At 40.4% G+C, this 14581-nt stretch overlaps 1 long non-coding RNA gene across 1 annotated transcript; it reads left to right on the top strand.

Annotated features, from left to right (window-relative positions):
• Positions 1 to 3702: 3702 nt before the first annotated feature.
• On the top strand, positions 3703 to 13499 carry LOC309800336. Its single transcript, XR_014293443.1, has 3 exons — positions 3703 to 4303; positions 11297 to 11458; positions 13199 to 13499. It is a non-coding gene; the product is annotated as an uncharacterized lncRNA (long non-coding RNA).
• Positions 13500 to 14581: the final 1082 nt, after the last annotated feature.

The raw sequence follows: 14581 nt of genomic DNA on the forward strand, positions 1-14581 counted from the left end.
TGAGCCCTTAATATGGGCAAATCATCCTAGCCTGTTAAGCACAGAGGTAAAGAGCATGGAGTTGAGAGGGCACACACCAAGATTTGAACAAATTACTTAATCTCTCTAAGTCTTCATTTTTGTATGTGAAAAATGAGAATAATTACAATGATTGAACTCATAAGGTGGATCGTAGAAAACATCTAGGTGCTACGTGCAAAGAGCTTGTTTGACTACCTGGCAAATATATCCATTCTTTATTAACATGATGGTGATGATGTTGATGGTGATGATGATGATGATGCAGCTACCAGCAGGTGTCCTTATTAGGTTGGTAAGGATGGTGAATAAGCCACAAGATCATGTCTGTGAACATTTGCATTCTAAGGCTACATTGCCTTTGCCTTCCCAACTCCGGCTCCACTCCTCATCTGTTTAAACATCTCCCAAGATAGCTCAGGTCTTCTCCTCTGTGAAGCTATTCTGAACTACTCCTCTAGAATGAACTTAAAATACATTGCTTGCACTTATATTAATTTATATCAAGTACAAACTTCTGCAGTGGAATCACTCATCCTCCGTCAACCTTATATGGACCTTTACCTCCAACACTGATACCTAGCAAATCCTTCCACTACATTATAAATTATTAACCATAAGGTTTAGCATGTTCTCTCTTCCAAGGTATTTAGAACTTTAAAGGAGAAAGAAGCCTGCCCAAGTGGACAAAGCTAACACTTATCAAGCATGAGCTCCCAACATTTGCACCAGACAATTTCACATCATCTCATTATAAACTGACAATAATCTTTGTGAGGTTGGGGTCCTAACCTTCTTTTTACTGTGGATCCCTTTGACAATATGGAGTAGCCCATTTAAAGAGTCTTAAAATAACACTTTTAAATTCATAAAATATAATACATAGAATCTCAAAAGAAACTAGTTACTATGTTTTAAGTGCAGTCATTAGACTATTTTAAAAACCAAATTTGTGATATAGAAACGAATGGGTATTTAAACTCATTAAATAACGAGATACAACAGAGACTCTATTAACTACTATACTTAAAAATAGTGATGTTGGGGAGATGGGTTCACAGCTCTGATACATGTGTACTGAAATTGAACAATTAAATAAATAGATGGTGGATGGTGGTAGCCACATTTCTCAATATTGAAGTATGAATTTACAGATAAACAAGAGGAGAAGGCTAAACTAATCTCAGCGTTAATGCATTATAGTTGCAGACATCAGTATACACTCAGCTCAATATAGATATAGATAGTTATATATAGAAATATTTACTGATATGTGTATATACATGGGTTAGTGTACATATATATTTCTTTGTTCTCTCAGTCAAGAGAGCCTAATCAAATAATAGCCCATTAGCAACAGCACATCTAGAGCCCAGATCTTGGTTTCTATTACTACTCTCCAATAAAAGGAATCAGGGCTCCTCAGAGAAATGACTGATTCTAGGACTGGGGCAGGAAATACACAAAATGAGCCTGGAGCATCTTGTGGTACCAGAAAGTCAGGAAGTGTTAAACACACACACAAACATGCATGCTAAACACAGATACACACACACACACAAACTCACACACCCCAAAGGGAGTATGTCAAAGGAGCACAGGCGCCAAAAGCAAACGCTCCCAATGGCCAAAGCTGGAACAATTCAAACAACAAAATAAAGTAGTATTGGATTATAACCCAAAGGATAAAATAGATATCCATGAGTCTATACTGATATAAATAAATATCAATAATTGAATAAATTAATGTTTAGGGGAAAATAGACAAATCTGTGTGGAAGAATTCCAAATACTTTATGTACATACTCTGTCCTCAAGGAGGTGGATCATAACTCTCCACTCTTTGGGTTTGTGCTTCACATAGTGACTTCCTTCCAACAAGTGTAGTGTGGAAGGGGTGGAGGAGTAACTTTACAGTGGAGAAATCTGAGACACGACCTCAGCCAGGTTATCAAGGTCAACATCAACAGGCAAATCACGTTGATAGCATGTACCCTTGATAAGATGTTATAAAAAAGGCACTTTATCTGGTTGTCCTCCCAATAAACCATAATCCCAGTCTTACCATGAGAAAAGCATTGGACAGTTTACATTAGTGAGGTATGCTACAAAACACTTGATCACTGCTCCTCACAACCGTCAAGGTTGGGGCTTCCCTGGTGGCGCAGTGGTTGAGAGTCCGCCTGCCAATGCAGGGGACACGGGTTCGAGCCCTGGCCTGGGCAGATCCCACATGCCAGGGAGCAACTAAACCCGTGCGCCACAAGTACTGAGCCTGCGCTCTAGAGACCGTGAACCACAACTACTGAGCCCATGTGCTGCAACTACGGAGGCCCACGCGCCTACAGCCCGTGCTCCACAACGAGAGAGGCCACTGAAATGAGAGGCCTGCGCACTGCAACCAAGAGTAGCCCCCGTTTTCCGCAACTAGAGAAAGCCCACATGCAGCAACGAACACCCAACACAGCCAAAAATAAATAAATTAAATAAATACATTTAAAAAAGAAACTGTCAAGGTTATCAAAAACAAGAAAAGCCTGAGAAACTACCACAGCTCAGAGGAGCCTAAGGGGGCTTGATAACTAAATGTAATGTGGTGTCCTGGATGGAAGCCTGAAATGGAATTAAGGACACTAGGCAAAAGCCAAGGAAATCTGAATAAAGTACAGACTCTGGTTAATATTATTGTATTAATATTGGCTCGTTAATTGTAAAAAAGGTACCACACTAGTGTACGGTGTCAATAATCGAGGAAATTGGGAATGAGATATATAAGAACTCTGTATTATCCCCTTAATTTTTCTGTATATCTAAAACCATTCTAAAATAGATATAGTCTATTAGATAAAACAAAAAAAGGTAATGATGATTTGATTGTAACATCAGACTAGTGATACTTTGAGATAACTATAAAAACTGCCTTAGGAAATTGTCTGTGGTATCTGCTGGGGATATAGTCACGGGTACTCCTAATATTATTGTGGTTTGTTGTCTGCATTTAGATTTAAAGGACATGCTAAATACTAAATTGCAGCTAGAGGTTAGTGAAATTAAAGATGTAATATTCCCATCCAGATTCCACATACACTTTGATACATATTAAGAATCCCCTGCTCTTTGGTGAGGTCTAATTTTATGAAAGTGAAACTCAGAGAGATGAATTAGGTTGTTCCAGCTTTTAAAAAGCCCGCATTCTAGGGTCAAGAATTCTTACTGAGCCTTGTTGAAACTGTTTGCTACACTACCTCCTCCTAATTTTGGAACTGCTAAACAGAGAGCTGGGAACTCTTCCTAGATTAAAAGTACTGCCTTGGCCTTGTGCAATTATACTGTTTAGGTTGCTGGACAAATCCAAGGATAAAACTGGCCTGGACCTAGTGATGGGCAATTCCAAAAGCAAGCTGAATGTGAGAAGTTCACTCACAGAGAACCCTAGTGTCAAAAAGCCTCTCTACTTGGGAATGGCTGAACACCGGGAAAATAAGCCCTGGTTCAGCTGTAAAGAGAGCACATCCTTGGCCTTTTTTCCCCCTTAAGTCCGGAAACTGATGATCTGGTCAGCTTAGGAGAGGGAGGGAGGGAAGGAGGGAGGGAGGAAAATGAGAGAGAGAGAGAAACCTGTTAATAGCTGGTGCCAATTTAAAGAGAGAAGGAAAGGGTTTATTATATACGTATATGCTAATATTATTCCTAAAGCCAATTCTGATAAATCCTTCGGGAAAGAAAGAGATGCAGCCACCTGTTAATGTGGCTTCAGCTTCTTTGTTTCCAAATGTTACAGCGGTCACCAGACCAGCCATTCCACTTGGGGCGGGGCCAGGGGGTTAGAGGGGGAACATCTGTCCACTAAGGACACTACTGAACAGCAACAAAATCTTGGGGCGACCCCTCTCTCTTTCCTCGAGTGCTTTCGCTAGCCGGTCCTACTTCCCCACTCCTTTGGGAGTTTCCTGTTCCATTACGTAGGCAAGAGGGCGAGAGGTCCCAGCTTTCCTAATTGTGAGTGGTTTGGCTGGGTGTGTACGTGCGAGTAACTGTGTGTGTGTGTGTGTGTGTGTGTGTGTGTGTGTGTGTTGAGGGAAAGTGGAGCTTGCTACAGGGGCTTAGAAAAACTAGTCGCCAATTTAAAATATTTTCGGAGTGTTTGAATGATATCTTCAAAGCTAATCCCACTCTCAAATTCAGCGAAATGAACAATACAGATAAGGAAGATGAAGAGGGTGGAAAACCCACACAGCGGAATGGAGCTGTCCATGCCGCGGGAGTGACAGGGGAGCGCTCAGAGGTAAGGCGCTCTGCAGAGAAAGTCACTCTGGCTCTTCTCTCTCGGTCCACCAGCCGGCGACGCTTCTTCTGTAAAAGCATTCCTAGAAAATAACCCTACAACCGGGAAGGGTAGCGATCTTTGAGCGCAGTTTCCAGGAGCCGGTCCCCGCAGCAGGGAGAGGCCCCTCTCCCCCCGCGGCTGGCGCGGAATGTGGCGATCCGGCCCGGCGCGGGGGATGACTTCCTGCGGCCGGAGCTCGGCGGCGGGAGCGGCGGGAGCAGCTGCTGCAGCTGGCAGGTGGGGTGGGGGCCGGCCGAACTGACCAAGCACAGACCCGGCGCGGCGGCACTGCGGCCCCGGGGCAGCCGGCGCGGGGACATGCGCTGATTCGATCCCTCCGGAGAAGGTAAGCAGCCCGGCTATTATTAGCCTCGGCCACACTGCGCGGTGCTTTCTGCTTGGTTAGTAATGGGGTTTGTAATACAGAGGGAAGAAGGGGAATATCCCTGCCGCCTTCTGCAATGGGAAAAGGAGCAGCAACTGGAATTGAAATATTAATCAGCCAAGTGCTTGAGATGATTGGAGGAGCGGTGTTACTGGGCAAACAAAGAAGGCGGTCAGCCTCTGTAATCTTAAGATAATCAACCATTGCTGTGCCACACTCGCTTCGATATTGAAGAGGATTCAGAATGGAAAATAATTTGAGTTTCACTTTTACGTTGCTACCTTCAACCTTCGCTTGGTTAATTTCTGGTTTGCGAGCAGCAGGTTCTTGTCAGCAGCCTAGAGAAGTAATCGGAAATCTTCCCTCTCCTTTTGCCTTCCTCAGTCTTCTCCCTTTCCAGTTATTAGAATGGGTCTGCACATTTCAACGTCAAACACCCACTTCAATACTGAACCTTTAGAAAGAATCTCAAATTAGAGGAGAAACTTACCTCCTGGAGTTCAGCTTGGGTTGAGCAGCACTTGTCCCCACTTCTCCCTTCATTTACCATCTTCTCTTGTCAATCATTTCATTGATTCCCCCACCCCCCACCCCGGGGATGCTGTGCTCATTAACAAGCCAGCTCTTGTCAGCTCCTGTCCACCACCTCTGTTCCGTGACTGATTTTTCAAGGACCCAGAAAGGACATTGCCTTATACCATGCTTGGACTATTATCTGTGTCCTTCCCCAAAATGCATGGCATGAAAAATCCTTTAAACCCAGTACCAACATGGTTTCCGATAACTCCCTTCGTTGTAGTCACTGCAGCTACCAGATGGGTTTCGAGGACAGCAGAATCTGTTGGGGTGTGAGAAAGAGGGCTATACCTACATATTTTGCTCCACGTGCATAAGACTAGGTGGAAGTAGAAATGCAAATGTCAGTCTGTCCCGTTTTTCTTGAAGCTTTTTTAGTCCAGCTAGGTTGTGAGACACCTAGCTGGGTAGGGTATGGGGCAAGTCCTCCTGCAAAAGCAAGCAGTGTGTTTGTCCTAGGATTCCCCCAATAACCTCAAAAGAGATTCCAGAGAGGCTTTTCCCACAGGCAGTCAGAAAGCCAGGGGAGGTGGCCAAGGTAAACCTCAGGTTATTTGGGCATCCTCAAGTTAGTCTCCCCTTTTGGGGGTTCTGACCTAGGATTTCCCCACAAACGCTTTGCTGCTGAGCTCAAGTGCCCATTCTTGTTGCCCACCTAGGGATGTACAATTGAATGATATTCTGTGAAATGGTGAAGATTGCTATGGTGGGGATTACAAATGTGCCACTTCACCAACAGAGAACAGTTGCAATAAGCCAGACTGTGTGGTGTCTGTGTGCCAATATTCCATTTAAAAAGAGATTTGTTATCTTTAAATCTGAAATTAAAGAGACAGTTTGACTCAAAAGGCCATGGGTTTTATTTTAACAAATTAAAATAGGAGACCAATGAAAAAGAGGTCCAGGGTTTATAGCTAACCTTCTTACCTTCTTTTTTAAATATTGCTTTAGAACAAGATACTGGTTCTGAAAAATCATGTTACTTCTATTATATATCGTTATTGTTTTTCTGATTACAAATTCTCTATTTATAGATACACTTTGGAAAGAGTTGAGTTGGTTTCTTTGTCTCTATCTTCAGTATATGAGGCAGAAGGAGTGGAGGGGGGTGGGCAAATCCCACTCCAAATGGCCCCCTCAGAGAACTGTTCCCCGGACCATGCAAACCTCTGGACCGATATTGTTTTGGCTGGTTGTTATTATTATCTTTAAATGTGGTTTGGGTTTGAAATAGTAAATTTTCAATATTCTAAAATTTTGACTCAGGCACACCAACTAGAAGAGAGAACAAAGAACAAGAATAGCAAAACTATTTTCCACCTTTCTTACCTAATTGTAAAATATTTAATTATATGAATAATTATTCTGAATAATAAGTGAAAAACATATTAAAATAATAATTCATTTTTTAGAAAGTAGCCCAAGGTTTATGAAATACAGGTTAGTACAATTGATCTTAAGTACAGTAAAAATTTCTGTAATTTTGAAAGGTGTTTTTATGTTGAGTATTAGTACATGAAAATATGCTAATGATGGTTAGAAATTGAAATGTCTGTTACTTGGTTTCTGAAGAAACTGAGTTCTTTGGCAAGAAATGGGTCAGGATTAGGGGACTGGAGCCGCCAAAGCCGGCATCATACCTGCCAGTGATTGTATAGGTGAGATGAATGCATTAAGTTATGGATTAGGGTTGGAGAAGCCTTCTGGGGAAGAAAGAAAACAAGATAGAAAATAGAATTTGTTATTTTAGTGCAACTAAGATAATTAAATTTAAGGTATTTCTGAATTTGGACTTTGTTATATTTAAACAATTTCTGAGGAAAGTTTCTAAATTCAAAGCCCTAGGTAGAAATAGTTGTATGATTTCCTAACCGAAACTAATTTATGACTCTATTGCCTTTGTTAAAAACGTTTCCCAGAGAAAGGAAAAATTAATTGCCCCGTGTTAAGGAGGAGTAATACCAAATAGAAGGATGTATTCTATTAGTTGCTAAATGAACTGTAGGAACTTTTTTGTAGATATGACAAGATAGAATTGAAATCAATCTGTTGCTTTCCAATCACGTAAAAAAAAAACATTTAGTCTGGTGGGTGGTCAGTGTTATCAGTAATTTAAGACTTGAGTACCCACTTAGGATTCACAAAGTTGCCCTCTCTTTACAAAAGGCATTTTCTGGTGCTGCATTACTGCCATTAGCTACAATTGAAATAGACTTATCCTGAGATTTTGAAAAACAGAAAAAGAAATAGTAGGATTCATAAGGCTTTGCCTCCACTGAGAATGGGTAGAAAAAGTGCTATTTTGAAAGTTATCAATGGCCTCTTAATTGCCAGATTTCTGCGCTGTTTCAACCTGCTCTTTATGCCTTTATTTTTAAGTTCTCTTCTAAGTTCTTTTTTAAAAATTTTACTGCTTAGTGTTTTATTCACTAAAATAGCATTTTTAATTGAAGTATAGTTGATGTGTAATATTATATAAGTTACAGGTGTAAAATATAGTGACTCACAATTCTTAAAGGTTATACTCCATTTATAGTTATAAAATATTGGCTATATTTTCTGTGCTATGCAGTATATCCTTATAGCTCATTTTATAATAATAGTTTGTACCTCCTAGTCTCCTATCCCTATATTGTTCTTTTTTTAAATTAAATACTTGTGTTCAAAAGTATTATTAATAAGTAATACATAAAGAGATATCTCTTTATCTAGTTTCTCACTAATCCCCTTAAATTACCTCATGACCAGCCTAGAACAAGTGCTGTTTATTTCTAGTTTGTGCCTCATGATATCACGACTATATGTCTTCATTTGTTCCTTTCACTCACCCTGCTACACGTTGAAACCTTGCTCACAGCATACACTGCCTCTTCCATGAACCCTTCCCCATACCCACCTTCCTTCTCATTTCAGATGTGTTTCTCCCTTGTCTAAATGCCTGTGGCACTTTCTATTTTGGTCTATCCTTTAGTTTGAAAATGATTTGCTGTTGTAAAATAACCCTAGGGAGCAGAGTCTTTGACTAACAACTTTTTATTACCTGAAACTCATAATACAGTGCCCAGCTATGTATATGCAAAGTAGATGTTCAGCAATTTGATTTTAGTGAAGAAATTAGCTATTATTTTCCAGGGGTGTATATCCAGCTACTCTAATATCCAAGTTAGGCTCTAAATAGTGTGTGCAGGTACATTTTAGTTTAAAATCCCTATATAATAATATAGTGAAAGTACATTCAAACAGTTATATTCAACAAAAGTTATTGTGAGCTTACATGCCCTTAAGTGGATATTGGCTCATCCGTATCAAAAAGCATAGTAAGCATTACAAAAGAAAACTTTAAAGAAGACATTGTACCAGCTTTCAGTATGCTTTCATTCTACGGAAAACAAGTAAGCAGGGGAAGATGTCTTGCATAAATAAGTACTAGTCTTAAAGCGCTCTGCTAGGTACTTTCATCTATGGTGTATAATTTCATCCTTCTACTATATGCTAATTTTACACTGAGACTCAGAGATCTTACCTAAATGGCAGAGATTCTTTCCACATTCACATGCTGTTCTTTGAAGTGTTAACGAGTGAAGGAAAACTATAAAAACATAATCAGAGTAGTTTAAAATGGTTTTGTGGTCAGGCTTTCCAGTGCTTTTTAAACTTTTGGGTCTTAACATCCCCTTTAATAATTCAATAAAGGCTATGCGTCCACTCCCCAAGTACATACACAACACACACACATAGAATTTTGCCTGTAATTGCAGGTGTTCGCGGGCCTAATAAAGCCCTCCTTTGCAAATGCTTTAAGGACATCTACGCTGGGCTCAGTTTTTCGTTTTGCTTGTTCTATGCTTAATATTTATATTTGTACCTATTAAAATTAAACACATTGTTATCTGTTATAGTTGAGATATAAACCTAAGCAGCTTCGTACTTTACAACTTTTCTTTTTGCATTTTTGTATTCTGTCCTTCTCTCTCACACAAACACACAAATTTATATAAATGAGATCAAATAATACTTTCCTGTGAAGAGAATGCTTAGAATTTATTCTTAACGATTTTTCTATATATCACACATCAGTGTTAGCTATAGTCATCATGTTGTACATTATGTCCATAGTATGTATTTATCTTACAATTGGAAGCTTGTACCTTTGACCATCTTCCTCCAATTTCCCCTCCCCTGACCCTCTGTCTCCTGTAACCACAGGTCTGATCTCTTTTTCTATGATTGTTTTCTTTTTTTTTAGGTTCCACATATAAGTGAGATCATATAGTGTTTGCCTTTCTTTCTCTGACTTATTTAACTTAGCATAAAGCCTTCAAGGTCCATTTCTGTTGTCTCAAATGGTAGCATTTCTTTGTTTTCTTACAGATGAATAATATTTCAGTGTGTGTGTGTGTATATACATATCATACGTATATATCTATAAATATATAAAACAACCTCTTTACCCATTTGTCCATCAATGGGCACTTAGATTGTTTCCCTGTCTTGGCTATTATAAATAATGCTGCTATGAACATGGGGGTGCAGATATCTTTTTGAGTTAGTGTTTTCATTTTCTTTGGATATATTCCCAGAAGTGGAGTTGCTAGATATATGGAGTTCTAGTCTTAATTTTTGAGGATCCTCCATACTGTTTTCCATACTGGCTTTACCAATCTACAATCCCACCAACAGCACAAGGCTTCCCTTTTCTCCACATCCTCACGAGCATTTGTTATCTCTTGACATTTTTGAGGATGACTGTTCTAACAGGTGTGAGGTAATATCTCAATGTGGTTTTAATGTGCATTTCCCTAATGACTAGTGGTATTGAGCATCTTTTCATGTACCTGTTGGCTTTTCGTGTGTCTTCTTTGGAGGAATGTCTAATCGGGTCCTTTGCTCATTTTTTTTAATTGGGTAATTTTTTTTTGCTATTGATTTGTATGAATTTTTAATTTATTTTGGATATTAACCCTTATCAGATATATGGTTTACAAATATGTTTTTCGCATTCTATAGGTTGTCTTTTCAATCACTTTGTTGATTTGTTTTTGTTTTTGTTTGCTGTGCAGAAGCTTTTTAGTTTGATGTAGTTCCATTTGTTTATTTTTTATTTTGTCGTTTGTGTTTTCAGTGTCATATCCAAAAAGTCATTACCAAACCCATGTAATGAGCTTTATTCCTATGTTTTCTTCTGGCAGTTGCATAGTTTCAGGTCTTACATTTGAGTCTTTAATCCAATTCAAGTTAGTTTTGTGAGTGGTATAAGATATTGGTCCAATTTCATTCTTTTACATGTGAATATCCAATTATCCCAGGGTTCCCTTGTATGTAACTTCTCTCTTTTCTCTTGCTGGTCTTAAAATTCTTTCTTTGTTTTTGACTTTTGATGATTTAATTGCAATGTGTCTCAGAGTAGCCCTATTTGAGTTCAACCTATTTGGGCTTGTTTGGACTTCATGGATATGGATGTCCATTTCTCATCCTAGGTTTGGGAAGGTTTCATCCACTATTGCTTTAAATATACTTTTTTTCCCTTTCTCTCTCTCTTTTCTTCTTCTGGGATTCCCATACATGAACATTGTTTACTTTATTGTGTCCCATAATTTCCATAGGCTTTCTTCACTCTTTTTATTCTTTTCCTTTTTGTTCCTTTCACTGGGTAATTTCTAAAGTCCTGTCCTCCAGTTTGCTGATTCTTTCTTCTGCATGGTCGAATCTACCTTTGAAACTTTCTATTGAATTCTTCAGTTCAGTTATTTTATTTTTAAAATCTAGTGTTCCTGTTTCTTTGATGTTGCTACTTCCTTGTCAAACTTCTTGTCTTGTTCAAGCATTGTTTTCCTAATTTCACTTAGCTGTCTGTGTTTTCTTGTAGTTCACTAAACTTCCTTAGGAGGATTATTCTGAATTCTTTGACAGTTCATAGATATTCTTTTTTTTTTTTTTTTTGTGGTGTGTGGGCCTCTCACTGTTGTGGGCTCTCCCGTTGAGGAGCACAGGCTCCGGACGTGCAGGCTCAGCAGCCATGGCTCATGGGCCCAGCCCGCTCTGCAGCATGTGGGATCCTCCCGGACCGGGGCACGAACCCGCATCCCCTGCATCGGCAGGCGGACTCTCAACCACTGCGCCACCAGGGAAGCCCAGATCTTCATTTTTTTAAGGTCAGTTATTGGAGTTTTATTACTTTCCTTTGGTGGTGTCCTATTTGCCTAATTTTTGTGATCCTTGATTCCTTACATTGGTATCTGCATATCTGAATAATTGGGCTCTTCCTCCAGACTTAACTGGGTATTATATTCAGTAGTAGTAGTACATGGGGCTATGAATTAGTTTCCTGGCAGAGAATCAGAGCTTGTATAGGACCTGGCTCTGGACAGGACCCAGAGCCTGGATAGTTCATTGTTTGGGAACCCAAATCAGGCCAGAGTGTGCACTTAATTCCCTGGTCAGGTGAGGGCACTGGTTTTGCCCTGCAGAAGGGGGAGGCCACAGGCTGTGCTGTCTGTTCAAGTGCCACTGTATCTAGGGCTGTTTAATGGGCTGTACAGCTTCCCATGTTCTCTGGTTAGGTTCCCCAGTTGGACGTGCTGAAGGCTGTATTCAGCGATGAGTAGGGCTATGAATTAGATTTCCTGCCTGGGTGCAGCAGGAGAAGCAACTCTAAAGCCAGTAAAGCTCTTTGTTGTCTTAACTCAAGCTGATCCACACTCCACGTTCTGTGGCTGAACAAGGCCACTGGCTTTGCTTTGCAGACTATCAGCTCTGTCTACCCTTCTCTAGGCTTGAGCACTGCTTGGCCGCACAGTTTCTAGGAGTTGTCACCAATCCTTCTAGTCAGATGGGCCAGGAAGACACTCTCCACAGCAGATGGGATGGGGCTAGTCCCAGTTCCTTTGCCTGGGTGGGATGAGGAGGGACCACTCCAGGCGACTCTTAATTTCTCAAACAGGCTCCCCAGTTGGGAGGAGCTGGGAGCTCCTCTCAGCCTTGGATATGAATGAATCTCCCTGCCTGTGCATGGTACAGGATCCCTCCACACCTGATACTGGCTCTGCTTTGTACCAGAGCCAGTGATGAGCTCTGGCTGCCTGCCTCTTGGCTGGAGCACGACTGGGCCAAATGGCTTCCAGGATTTATTGCCAGCCCTTTTGGTCAGATGGCCAGAAGACACTCTCCACAGTGGGTGGGCTGTGACTCTGCTCTTTCCCTGGGTATGGGCAAACCAGGTTCAAGGGCCAGATGCGTATCAGGTGGATCTGTACCCTGCTGAGTTCCCCGGTTGTAGTGTCCCACCAACCTGGCTCTGTAGATAAGCAAAGGTGCCAGTTGTGATCACTACTTGGGCACTGCAGGTATGAATTCCATCGGTCGCAATCCATGTGCTGGCTGTTGCATGCCCCTTCCCCCTTCATCACAGTCCAACTTTTAGTGGTCAAACCCTGCAGATTCCCCTGCAATCCCAGTGGAGCAGGTTAGAGCAGTGGCTCCCACAAAGCAACCCCAATGCTAGTGGTGGTGCTTGCTGTCCCCCAGTTCTCTTCTCCTACTGGAGGAACCAGAGGTTCAGGGGAGACCTCACCCATGGTGCTCCACTGGCTTGGGGGAGGGGCAGTGTGGTCAACGTGTAGCTCCTTTTCTCACCCTTCTAATGCAGTCTGTCTTGGTCTCTGTGGTGCCCGGGGGTGCTTCAGCCTCACCTCCATGTTCTAGGATTCTCTCAAATAGTGTCCTGTTTCCAAATAATTGTTAGTTGTTCCTCCTGTGGGGGACGTGGAGCCAGGAATGACCTTGGTGATGTCACCCCACTCTGGGCTTACTTTGACAATATGTGTGTCCTTTATAGCCCAGACATTTCTGGTACTTGAAATGAGGTTCTCCTTTTATTGTTCTCCCTGCTTTAGGACCTAAACTGGGAGCTCTTCATTAGCACTGGCACAAAGGCTGCTGAGATGACTAGGAAGCAAGTGCCAAGGAGGATAGTGAATCAAAGAACCTTGATTCATGGAAAAGGAATCCCAGAAGGAGCTCTAAACGTTACACATTCCAAAGGATTTATTCAGGGTTTTCCAATCAAAATCATTTTTACAAAAAAGAAACAGTTCTCAGACTTCGAGTAGTATACTGCCAAGTATGTGGAAGAACATTGCCAGCAGTTGAGTGGTGTGGTCTGCTTTGAAATATATTCAGTTTGCTTAGGATGGACATATGTCTACTTCAAAGTTACTATTTCTTTCTAGTAATGCTGTCTACAGTACTATATTTGCTTTTGGCAAGTTAAGAAAACAATGACATCCCTCCCAGGTTCTAAAACAATTACCAGCATAAAAATACATTAAACTTTTTAGCTGATACTTAAGGAAACCAGTACTAGCTAGCATTCCTACTGATGCTAGTATTCAAAGAGAGGCGTGACAAAACCATTAATCTAGAAAACACCAGGTTGGAAAGATGGAGAGAAAGAACTCAAGAGGACTACTTAAGCTGTTGCTTTCTTTACATGTCCCCAAATATGATAATAACCATATAAGCTCCTAAAATAAGTGCAATTTTATGCAAACTTCATAGTATGCCTAGTATGAGGTAAATTTGTACTTTATTTTATAGTATATTTTTATTTTTTATTTTGGTAAAATGTCCCATAATGTAAAATTTACCATTTTAACCATTTTTAAGTGTATCATTTATTGGTATTAAGTACATTCACAATGTTGAGCAACCATTACCATTATCCATTTTAAGACCTTTCTTGTTATCCCAAACAGAAACTGTACGCACTAAACAATAACCCCTTATTTCTCCCCTCCCCTTAGCCTCTGGTTAACTCTATTCTATTTTCTGGGTTTATAATTTGCCTATTCTAACTACCTCATATAAGTGGAATCATATAATAGTTGTCCTTTTGTGTCTGGCTTCTTTCACTTAACATAATGTTTTCAAAGTTTATCCATGTTATAGCATGTAGCAGCATTTCATTCCTTTTTAAAGCCATACAATGTATAGTGATTTTTAGTTGCAAAACACTTTTAGTACATTGTGTTTCTATTATATTAATGATATCTAGCATATATCACTACCATATTACCTTTAGTAGATGCCCAGTAATGTGTACTATGAGTGAGCCATAATTTCATTCAGTCAAAACCCATTGATAAACATTTATTAAGTTCCAAACAGTTTTATGATTTCAAGAAATGTGGTAATGGGCATAGAGGTTCATGTCTTTATGTCCTGGAGCTTTTACTTTTGATGGAAGAATTCTTGGAGTGGCATGGAATGGTATTGTT

This window comes from Mesoplodon mirus (genome assembly GCF_964341445.2).
Source record: "Mesoplodon mirus genome assembly, chromosome: 3".
NCBI classification, from domain to species: Eukaryota; Metazoa; Chordata; class Mammalia; order Artiodactyla; family Ziphiidae; genus Mesoplodon; species Mesoplodon mirus.